Source organism: Gobius niger (genome assembly GCF_951799975.1).
Source record: "Gobius niger genome assembly, chromosome: 9".
Taxonomy (NCBI): domain Eukaryota; kingdom Metazoa; phylum Chordata; class Actinopteri; order Gobiiformes; family Gobiidae; genus Gobius; species Gobius niger.
The window spans coordinates 37,202,606-37,215,017 of NC_136860.1; the positions used below are offsets into that span (position 1 = coordinate 37,202,606).

The 12,412-nt window shown below is 40.3% G+C and overlaps 2 protein-coding genes across 2 annotated transcripts in view; both read left to right on the forward strand.

Moving 5' to 3' along the window:
- The window catches only part of LOC306968079 (NACHT, LRR and PYD domains-containing protein 5-like), a 429,270-nt gene that overhangs the window by 399,443 nt on the left and 17,415 nt on the right, over positions 1-12,412 (forward strand). The window lies entirely within an intron of this gene.
- The window catches only part of LOC306968364 (uncharacterized protein), a gene marked incomplete at its 3' end in the record, with an annotated part of 33,283 nt that overhangs the window by 12,946 nt on the left and 7,925 nt on the right, over positions 1-12,412 (forward strand). The gene's annotated exons all lie outside the window — the stretch shown is intronic.

The window sequence follows — 12,412 nt, forward strand, 5'->3', positions numbered from 1 at the left end:
CTCCAAACACCAAAGGCATTCACACATCAAAGAAATCTAAATCTATCCTCTCTAAAAAGGTTGATGCTGGTTTAGAGTTTATTAGCCACACTCAAAGAACTAGATCTTTCACCCCCATAGATAAAGATATTAGCCAATCTTTGTGTAGAAAGGTAGAAATACAGTTTGAACATATTACTATGCCCCAAATTACCACCCGTAGATCATTAGGCGCCCCATGCAAAAATGAGTCCATTGTTGCTGATGGGAATTGTTTTTTCCGTGCAATCTCCCTCGCAGTAAGTGGAACTCAAAAGAATCATAGGAGAATTAGGATTTTGGTTGTAAAAGAACTTGAAAAGAATCCTTTAAAATATAAGAGTTTATGGTGTCCCTATTCCCCCTCAGTGTATGAGTATATCCAAACTAAAAGAATGAAATATGTAGGTAGTTGGGCCACAGAGGTGGAGATACAGGTAACGGCTGACCTTTTAGGGGTAGGTATATTTACATTCTTTGATGGGAATTGGCTTGAGTATGCATGTAAGAATAAAGCACTGTCAAGCCAATCTATATACTTAGAAAACTGCAATCGAAATCATTACGAGGTAGTCATTTGTGTTAAAGATTCTGGGGGGGAGGGTTGTTGCGGCATTTGCCAAATCAATGGTAATAAAACAGGGTACAGACTCCGATTTCGTAAGAACTCTTCAGCTCAGGTAAGTAACCCCATCAATGAATTTGTGCTTGAACGTCGAGAGAAAGCGAGTGAAAAATTTAGGAAACGGTACACACAGGGGGTTTTCCAAGAGAAAGTTAAAGAACTACGTAGAGTAACATATAGACAGAACACCGCCCATAGACAGAAAATAAGGCAAATAAACAGACAGAAGTACTGGCAACAACTTTTGCTAAGAAACAACTTAAAGAAAAGAAGTATAGACTTATATAAAGAAAATATGTTGCATAGAGATAAAGTTAAGGCAATGAGCATTAAAAAATATTGTAATGATAAGTCTCACCAAGAAAGCGTTAAAGCTTCCAGCAAAGAAAAATATAGTAAAGATAAGCTGCACCAACAAAGCGTTAAAGCTTACAGTGTAGAAAAATATGGTAGGGATAAGCTGCACCAACAAAGCGTTAAAGCTTACAGTGTAGAAAAATATAGTAAAGATAAGCTGCACCAACAAAGCGTTAAAGCTTACAGTGTAGAAAAATATAGTAAAGATAAGCTGCACCGAGAAAGCGTTAAAGCTTACAGCACAGAAAAGTACAGAACTAGTCTGTCACATCGTGAGAATTTAAAAGCAGCAAGTAAACATAAGTATGAAAATCCCATTCATAGGGAGGATAAAATAATAAGCAGTAAAACTAGATACCATAATAGTGAAAATAAAAAGCATATTCAAAAGACTTCAAAAAAACAGCATAGACTGAAATTGAAGGACTTTGATTATGTTGCACAGTGTTTCTTGGCGAAAGTTGAAAAAGGGCCAGAGTACATCTGTTCTGTTTGCCATAGGCTATTCTTTGAAAAATCTGTAAAACCTTGTAGCTTAAATAACTATAGAAAGAATGACAGAGTTTTAGATGTAGCTACTAAGTGTATTAAAGACACATATTTACATAAATGTAGTAAAGCCTGTCCCCGCCCATGTTCAGTTAAGAAAACAGCTAGAGGTAAGTTGTGGATTTGTTTCACCTGTCATCGTAAGATACTTAGGGGTTGCATTCCACCAGAAAGTTCTTTTAACAACTTGGAACTTGATCCCATCCCAGAAGAATTGGCATTTTTAAACGATGTGGAGGAACTTTTGGTCTCGCCTAATGTAGCTTTGATGAAGATGGTAGCTTTACCTAAGGGAGGCCAAAAGGGAATCCACGGGCCAGTCACCTGTGTCCCTTCAAATATAGCAGAAACAGCCAAGTTATTGCCCCGTTCAGATTTGGGTGGAGTTGTGTTGCCAATTAAACTGAAGCGTAAGCTAACATATAAAGGCCATTATAAATATAGGTTTGTCAATACAATGCGCATTAAGTTAGCAATTCAGCGTTTAAAAAGCATTAATAAGTATTTTTCTGATATTAATTTTGATGAAACTTGGATTAATGAATTTTCTAGAGAAGATCAGGATCAATCTGACATTGAAGAAATGGATGTTTCTTCAGATGAAGGTAAGGACAAGTCATCAAATTCACATCAAGAGGATGGAAAACATCCTGAGGTGAACCTTGATGACGAAGTCCTGCATGACCAACAGCGATACTGCATCTTTCAGGATACTTGTTCTTTGCCCGTGAATTTAGGGCAACACATTTTAGATCAGTACTTGGACGGGGTTTTAAATCTAGCTCCTACTGAAGGTAACAACCCTATCAAATTACTTTCAGATAAGGGAAATGAAGCCAAATGCTTTCCTTGTTTGTTTCCACAAGGCCGCGGTACATTTCTTGACAAAAGACTAATTCGTATAACTTTATATCGTTATTTAAACAATCGTATAATGCATGCCGATGGCCGATTTGCGCGGTGTTTATCGTTCATTTTTTATGCATATTATTTATCGGTTCTTCAGCAAGTGGTCTCTAGCGTATCCATCGCACTTCGGAAGGGCGACACTAATCCTAACCGACCTCACGATCGCGGCAGCAATGATTCGGATCTAAAAGAATCACTTAAGAAGATGGTAGAGCGCGATTGTGGCTATCGTTTTCTTAGGCCGATTAGAGGCTCTCCACCATATTGGGGCGGTGGTAAGAGACACATGATGGCATTGCTGCACAAGCGCGAAAACCCGACCTGGTTCTGTTCTTTTTCCAGCGCAGATATGCGCTGGAAAAACTTAATTAACACCGTTCTTAGACAGGATGGCCGTGATCAAACTTTAGAGGACTTAGAGTGGGCAGAGCGTTGTGAACTCTTGCAGCGTAATCCGGCTACCGCGGCAAGGATGTTTGATTATCGCTGGCGTATATTTCTCAAGGAAGTTTTAATGTCCCCAGCACATCCTATAGGTGAAATAGATGACTATTTTTACCGCGTTGAGTTCCAACAGCGAGGCTCCCCACATGTCCATGTACTTCTGTGGGTTCGAGGAGCACCTAAATTAGATGTTAACACAGATGAAGAGGTGATCGCGTTTATAGATAAATACGTCACCTGTGAGCTGCCACCAGAGGACGATGCGTTACACGAAATCGTCACCTCTGTGCAGAAACATTCAGAGAACCACTCCAAATCATGTAGGAAAAACAAAACTGTTTGTCGTTTTAATTTCCCCCGTCCCCCGTCTGCGCGCACTTTTATAAAACGATCAAGCAAACCCAAATGCCCCAAGTGTCACAAAGACAATAAAGATAACCCCCAGGATGAAGCCCGAGAAGTGCCATGCATATGCCATAGGACCATAAATGCTGAACGAGCTGCAGCGCTTGTGGCTGCCGTCAAAAAAGCTAGTTCTGCCAAAGATTGCGCATATGTCCTCCCCGAAGATCTGTTTGATTCTCTGGGGTTTAATCAGGAAGTTTTTGAAATAGCTTATTGTTCTTTGGGTGGTCGTACGCATATTGTTTTGATGAGGAAAGTCAACGCGATTTGGATTAATAATTTTAGTAGGGGGATCGCCAAATTGTGGAATGCAAATTTTGATATTCAATATGTATGCAATCCCTATGCTTGCATTGTGTATGTAATATCATATATGGGCAAATCGGAACGGGAGATAGGATTATTATTAGCCAACTCTCAAAAGGAAGCTCAGAAAGGGAATCTAGACGCCAAGGAGGCATTGAAAAAAGTGGGTACAGTTTTCCTCCATAATAGAGAAGTATCTGCTCAGGAGGCCATTTATTTATTAACGGGGATGCATTTGATGGAGTCTTCCAGGAAGCTCGTTTTTATTCCAACGGGAGAAAACATAGTTAGAATGAGCAAACCGTTAAGCACCATTGAGGAAACAGATCGCGAGGAGGACATATGGATGCTAAACATTGTGGACCGGTATAAGAACCGTCCCGACGATAGCGTGTTTAATGATATGTGTATTGCGACGTTTGCGTCAGAGTATCGCGTCCTTTCAAACAGCCAAAGATCTAAGAAGTCCGTTCAACTTCAAAATGATTGCGGATATATTGTTAAGCGAACGAGATCTGAAGCTGCCGTAATCGATCACATGCGTCCTTCAAAAACCAAAAATCCAGAACTGTACTATAGGGTCCTGATTGAACTGTTTGTGCCCTATCGTACAGAATTGAAACCGGATACTTGCGAGACGTATTTGCTGTTTTATAAAAATGGCAGGATTCAGTTCTCCGACGGTTCAATACATAGTGTACGTTCAATAGTTAAATTGAATAGAAGCAAATTTGATGTCATAAAAGAAGACATCGAAAAACTCCAGGAGGAAATCGTCAGTGACGAAGTCCTGGAGAGCGGATGGGCTTCGTTGTGTCCCGAGCAGGAATCTGAACGTTTAGACTGCATCGAGGAAATAGAACAGCAACGAGCCCAATACCCTGAGGAAGAGGAGCCTCTTCCCATTCCTGAGTTGGCCGTACGCCACGAGGAAATAGCCCATATAGAAAGACAAAATAATATCCTTAGTAGGCAAGAGGGTTTGGCTTTAGTCCGTTCACTAAATGAACAGCAATTTGCCATTTTTTACAAAATCCGGGCATGGTGTTTGAACAAAGTAGCGGGTACCAAACCAGAGCCATTTCATGTATTCATTACGGGTGGGGCGGGAACCGGGAAGAGTCACCTGATTAGAGCAATACAGTATGAAGCTACCAGGTTGCTGGCACCTTTGTGCCGGGATCCTGATGGCATCAGCGTCCTCCTTACCGCGCCAACAGGGGTAGCAGCGTACAATTTAAAGGCAGCTACTATCCATAATACTTTTCACATACCAGTCCCCCCAACAAAGCCAGTCAAAACATTATTAGAAGACAAGGCAAATACTGTCCGTGTCAGATTTAGGGATTTACAGATTTTGATTATTGATGAGATTTCCATGGTCGGCCATAATTTAATGCTATATATTGACAGTAGACTGACACAAATTAAACAATCAGGTGACTCTTCCCGGTTTGGTAATATTTGTGTAATAGCTGTAGGGGATTTTTATCAGTTAAGGCCAATTAAAGATACAGCCCTCTATAGAGATGGAGACAGTTCAGACTTGTGGGCAAAATTCTCATTTGTGGAATTGACGACGATCATGCGTCAGAAAGATGAGGATTTTGCCCAATTGCTGAACCGTTTGAGAACGCGATCCAGGACTACATCCCTGCTAAATTCAGATATTGACTTATTAAGACTTTGTGAAACCGGGGAAGAGTCTGATGCTTTGCATATTTATTCTAGAAATAGGCAAGTTGACGACTTTAATCATCATAAACTTTGTGAAACCTGCCCGGATTTTGTAAAGATAGTTGCAAAGGATTATAGTCGCAATAAGAAAACAGGGAAATTGGAGGAAAGAATAACCCCTCTGTTAAATACCGAGCATACATGCTTGCCAGAGGAGGTATTTTTGGGTAACGGAGCACGCATTATGCTATGTAAAAATATAGATGTTAATGATGGCCTTGTTAATGGCATATGCGGTACAATTACAGATATTATCTGGTCAGGTAGAACGTTCCCAGTAGCTGTTTACATTTTATTTGATGATAGCGTTGCTGGTTCTCAAAAAAGGCAACGTTATAGACACCCGTCCCCTAATCTAGCTGGATGTACACGTATTGAACCGGAGGAGGAACGTGCAAACAATCAAGGTGGCATTCGGCGTCAGTTTCCTCTTAGACTTGCGTGGGCCTGTACTGTTCATAAGGTCCAAGGCATTTCTGTCAATAACGCAGTTGTGTCCCTTGATCAAATTGATTCTGCTGGTCAAGCATATGTTGCTTTGAGTAGAGTAAGAACCCTGTCTGGTCTCATCATCCAAGACTTCAAAGAAAAGGCCATTTATTGCAATGATCAGGTTAAATTTGCTCTACATTTTATGCCTCCCTTCTTGACAGAAAGTGTGTCTCGGCCCATCTACAATGAACCCTTTTTTGTGTTGTTTTTGATGAATGTTCAAAGTTTAAGTAGGCATGTGTCTGATTTGACACGGTGCACACAGCTTTGGCGGCCTAACTGCATTGCTGTGACAGAGACATGGCTAAGTGCTGACTCGTGTTTAGACACGGTGCAGATAGATAATTTCCTATTTCATAGTCGGTCCCGTAGTGATAGTTACAATAGTAGCACCAATCCAGCACTTGTAGAGTTATGTGGCCAACAACATGGGGGAGTTGGCGTGTACTGTGATGTAAATGGGGCTTATGATGTCACAGTACCTGATTTTGATTTGGAATGTATAGCATATAATAATCAGGCTTTCAATATTTTAGTTGTTGTGATTTATCGTCCCCCATCTTATGCCATGTCTTTGTTCATCAAAAACTTGAAGAGGCTATTTAATTGGCTGCAGTCTAAGAGCGGAACCATTGTTATTGTTGGAGACTTTAATGAGGACATACTGAAATCTTCCAAATTGTCCAAATTGATGCTTGATAGAGGCTATATTCAGTATGTTGACTCTCCTACAACCGAGAGAGGGACCCTAATTGACCATATATATGTCAAAACAACACAGTTTGAAGTTCACTCTGTAGTGGTGCCAACATATTTCTCTGATCACGAAGGGATTGCATGTTCTTTTAAGTATTTGACTGACTAGATTATGTGTTGCTGTTGGTCATGCAAGATCATGTTTGAGTTGTACATATTGATTACATAATCATGTTTATTATCATGTTTATACATTATCATGCAAGATCATGTTTGAGTAGTAGTTACTGATTACATAATCATGTCTATTCATTATCATGTTTCTATATTATCATGCGTGATCATGTTTGAGTTGTAGATACTGATACATCATCATGTCTAAAAGCTCATTCATACTTCACAAGACGCAAGAACTTCTTGTTCTTGCACCCGTAAGCTGTATAACAAAATGAAGTCACTTTTGCCTTGCAACCATGGAAACGTTTTCTAACTGAGGACAGTTCCATGGTTGCAAGGCAATAATGACTTTTGTACTGCAGCTCAGGGTGCAAGTACAAGAAGTTCTTGCGTCTTGTGAAGTGTGAATGAGCCTTAATACATTGTCATGTTTATATATTGTCATGCACAATCATATTTGAGTAGTAGATAACGATATCATGTTTATACATTATCTTGCATGATAATGTTTGATTACTAGATTACATTGTCATAAATAAATCATGTTTATAAATTATCATGTTTATTCATCATCATGTTTATACATTATCATGCGTGATCATGTTTGAGTAGTAGATACTGATACATCATCATGTCTAAAAGCTCATTCATACTTCACAAGACACAAGAACTTGCTCTTGCACTCTGAGCTGCAGAACAAAATGAAGTCACTTTTGCCTTTTAACCATGGAAACGTTTTCTAACTGAGGACAGTTCCATGGTGACAAGGTAATAATGACTTCATTTTTTTCTGCAACTCAGGGTGCAAGAACAAGAAGTTCTTGCATCTTGTGAAGTATGAATGAGCCTTAATACATTATCATGTTTATGTATTATCATGCATGATCATGTTTGATTAGTAGGTACTGATTACATTATCATGTTTTTTTTTCATAATCATGTTTTTTCATTATCACGCATGATGATGTTTGAGTAGTTGATATTGATTGATTCATGTTTATTCATTATCATGTTTATAATTATCATGTTTATATACCATCATGTTCATACATTATCATGTGAATGCCTTTGGAGTTTGATGCTTTGAAGGTGAAGTTGTCTACATTTCGTCGATTATGGTCAATTTTTATTATGATGATGATGATTATGGTTGGTTTGATTTGATAAGGGTTAGACTAGTTTTGGTGTAATGCTTGTTTTGGTCTGCGGTTGTGTTCTGCTTCTGGTCTGGTGTAGTGCTTCTTTTTGTCTGGTCTGGTGCTGCTTTTGGTCTGGTGTAGTTCTTTTTTGGTCTGGTGTAGTTCTTTTTTGGTCTGGTGTAGTGCTTCTTTTTGGTCTGGTTTTTGTTTTGGTCAGGTCCGGTTTTTGTTTTGGTCAGGTCTGGTGCTTGTTTTGTCCTGGTGTAGTGCTTCCTTTGTCCTGGTGTAGTTCTTTTTTGGTCTGGTGTAGTGCTTCTTTTGGTCTGGGGTAGTGCTTCCTTTGGTCTGTGTTTTGTTTTGGTCTGGTCTGGTCTGGTGCGTGTTTCATCCTGGTGTAGTACTTCTTTTAGTCTGGTTCAGTATCTTTTTGGTCTGTGGTCGTGCTTCCTTTCGGTTATGGCGCTTGTGTCAGTCTGGGTGGGGCTTGTTTTGGTTTTGTTGTGGTGCTTGTGTTGGTCTGGTGTGATGTTTGTGTTGTTCTGGTGTGATGTTTGTGTTGTTCTGGTGAGGTGCTTGTGTTGGTCTGGTGAGGTGCTTGTTTTGGTCTGGTGAGGTGCTTGTGTTGGCCTGGTGAGGTGCTTGTGTTGTTCTGGTGAGGTGCTTGTGTTGGTCTGGTGTGGTGCTTGTGTTGGTCTGGTGGGGTGCTTGTGTTGTTCTGGTGAGGTGCTTGTGTTGTTCTGGTGAGGCGCTTGTGTTGGTCTGGTGAGGTGCTTGTTTTGGTCTGGTGAGGTGCTTGTGTTGGTCTGATGTGGTGCTTGTGTTGGTCTGGTGTGGTGCTTGTGTTGGTCTGGTGAGGTGCTTGTGTTGGTCTGATGTGGTGCTTGTGTTGGTCTGGTGGGGTGCTTGTGTTGTTCTGGTGAGGTGCTTGTGTTGGTCTGGTGGGGTGCTTGTGTTGGTCTGGTGTGGTGTTTGTGTTGGTCTGGTGGGGTGCTTGTGTTGGTCTGGTGAGGTGCTTGTGTTGGTCTGGTGAGGTGCTTGTGTTGGTTTGGTGAGGTGCTTGTGTTGGTCTGGTGGGGTGCTTGTGTTGGTCTGGTGGGGTGCTTGTGTTGGTCTGATGTGGTGCTTGTGTTGGTCTGATGTGGTGCTTGTGTTGGTCTGGTGGGGTGCTTGTGTTGGTCTGGTGTGGTGCTTGTGTTGGTCTGATGTGGTGTTTGTGTTGGTCTTATTTATTTCCTCTCTTCAGTGTGGTCCTATTTAGACTCTTTGGTCTGGATGGGTCTGGCTTTGACCCTTTGGTCTGATGTTTGTTTGTTTGTTCCTGACTCAATGTTGTCCTTTCTTCTTTTTCTGGTCCTATTTAGACTCTTTTGTCTTCTTCAGTCCTTTCTCCGTTTCCTTTCTTTTATGTGGTCCTCCTTTGGTCCAGCTTTAGACCCTTTGGTCTTTCCTTGGTCGAGACAGACGACCCACCTTGAGCCGGGGTCTGTCCGAGGTTTCTGGCCGTTAAAGGGAGTTTTTCCTCGCCACTGTTGCTCAAGGTTAGCTTAGAGAGGGATAAATTAGTTCAATAAAACAGTTAGGTTAATCCAAAACTAAATTTTAACATGTTAATAATAATAATAATAATAATAATAATAATAATAATAATAATAATAATAATAATAATGGATTTCAATCCCCAGATCACAAATCAATCTCGAGATAATAATAGTTGTAATAATAATATTTGTAGTAGTATTTACATATAATAGTTGTAATAATAGTTTTAAAATACTTAAATTAAATATGGTGTTCTAAAAGTGTTCTTTAAAATAATCAACTTATCTAGTTCTCTTTAGTGTTTTACTTATATCTAGTTCTATTTTCCTCCTTACATGTATTTACAATTTAGATGTATATAGTTCATATTGTTTGAATTATTGATTGTGTAAAAGCCAAAATTAAAATTAATTTGCAATCAATGTATCTATGCGTTTCTGTTGTCTAATTCTTTTTTTATTCTTATTATTATTAAATATTGCTGTGAAAACTAGAATGTGTGTCCTTTATTTTTCCATGTGCTGCATTTAAATTCATTACCTGAATGAGAAGTAAATAAATCTGTAAAAACATTTGTGTCTGTGTATTTTTGTAATCATGTTGTTTTGTTGAAGGTGTACAGCTAAATGATCATTTATTGATACATTAAGCCAGGGGTCCTGAATTAAATTTAACTGAGGTCCAAATAAAAAATAAAAAGTCAATCAATGAAATATACACAGTTATGTGGGGGGTTTTAAGCCTTTATTTAATCCAATAATAATAACTTTACTTTGAAAATAATGCAATTAATTGAATCCTGTTTTTTTTTTTTTACTAAGATTTCAAATTAAGATGTTATATGAACAATCTGGTAAACAAATACACCACATTCTCTTGTGGTGCTGAACTGGACAGCGCTCACATTTGTAGCTAAATTAATGTCTGCATTCAGCACCATGGACAGTTCCAAAGGCACTTTTTGACCGCAGAAATCAGGGAAATCAAATGACAGGATGCTTCTGAAATAATTGGCTGCACCAAACTTGACTCACCACCTTTGCTAGGCCCGATCCCGTCAGACCTCGGAAGCTCAGCAGGGAAGGGCCTGGTTAGGACTTGGATGGGAGACCATTTGGGAACACCAGGAAGCCTGGCGAATGTAGTGAGTAAGTGAGTGGTTGGTGGTGGGGGCTGATGTGTGCAGACTGGGTGCCTCGCTTATCATCACCGAGTATGAAGTGAATGAATAATGCACCAAATTGTAAAGCGACTTTGAGTGTCTGGAAAAGCGCTATATAGGACTAATGCATTATTATTATTAGATATTGGGATGTTACCATGGCAACTTGTTCAGAGATGGGGCGTAGCCATCATTTCCTTTTTTTAATCGGTGTCACGTGGCTCATGTCTGTGCCAAATTTCTTTTGTCTGCGACAAACTTTATTTTTAAATTTTGTTGTTTACTCCCGGAGGAGGGAGGCCACTCCATATCATCTTTTTGCATGGATGATGTGGAGTGGCTTAAAGAGTAAAGGCAAGACATGGTGCCTTCAGCCAGGTCGGTTGATTTACCCAAAATGGCCAACCTCCTGTTGGTTGCCTAGCAACCAATATATACACTTATTTGTTCGGACTGTCATGACTCTACCAATTTTGATTTGGCTGTGCCAAATTTAAATGCGGGTTTTGGTATTGGTAAGTGTTGCTTTGGAAGTCATTACAATGGCAACACAATGAGAAAGGTGGCATGGGCATCGTTTACTTTTTTGATTGGGGTCATGTGACATATGTCTGCCAAATAATTCCTGTCTACGACAAAGTTAATTTGAACTCTCCTATTAATTTTTTTAATTTGGTGCTCTGAAGGAGGGCGCTTTTGCGCCATTTTGAAATTCCCTATATCTGAACACCCAGGACTGGGGACTCTATCAACGATTCAAGTTACACTCAAATTGGCCCCAGTATGTGCGAGTTATTACTCTTCGAAGGTGACGGCGAGTGCCGAAAATGAACACCAAATTCATGGCGTTGCCATGACAAAACCAGAAATCCTATTAGAAAGTTTTTAATAACTTTTAATGCCCCACATGTGTAGATGATCTGGAGCGACCGGGGAGTCGCTGCGTTCAACACCCTAGGACGAGTTCGTTCAAATGCGAGGGCATGAAATGGCACCTTCAGCGCCAGATCACACGATATTTCCCAAAATGGCCGACTTTGTGTGGGTTTCCGAGCAACCACGTAATGTACTTTTTTGTTCGGAAAGTCATGACGAAGGTGTGTACCAATTTTGGTTTGGCTACGCCAAACTTGATATCGGGTCGTTGCCATGGCAACACGGTGGGAAAATGGGCGTGGCCAAAATGTACTTTTTGATCGAGGTCACGTGACGGATGTCTGCGCCAAATTTTATTTGTCTACGACAAAGTTCACTTTTTTTCTTCATTCATTTTTATTTGGTGCTCTACAGGGGGCGCTATCGCGCCCATTTTAAAAATTCCCATATAAAAACATTCGAGGCCGAGGACTCGACCAACGATTCAAGTTACAGTAAAATCGGCCAAAGTATGTGCGAGTTATGACTCTTCGAAGGTGACGGCGAGCGCCGAAAACGAACGCCAAATTCATGGCGTTGCCATGACAAAACCGGAAATCCTATTAGAACGTTTTTAATAACTTTTAAAGCCCCACATGTGTAGATGATCTGGAGCGACCGGGGAGTCGCTGCGTTCAACGCCCTAGGACGAGTTCGTTCAAATGCGAGGGCATGAAATGGCGCCTTCAGCGCCAGATCACGCGATATTTCCCAAAATGGCCGACTTTGTGTGGGTTTCCTAGCAACCACGTAATGTACTTTTTTGTTCGGAAAGTCATGACGAAGGTTTGTACCAATTTTGGTTTGGCTACGCCAAACTTGATATCGGGTCATTGCCATGGCAACACGGTGGGAAAATGGGCGTGGCCATAATTTACTTTTTGATCGAGGTCACGTGACGGATGTCTGTGCCAAATTTTGTTTGTCTGCGACCAAGTTTAC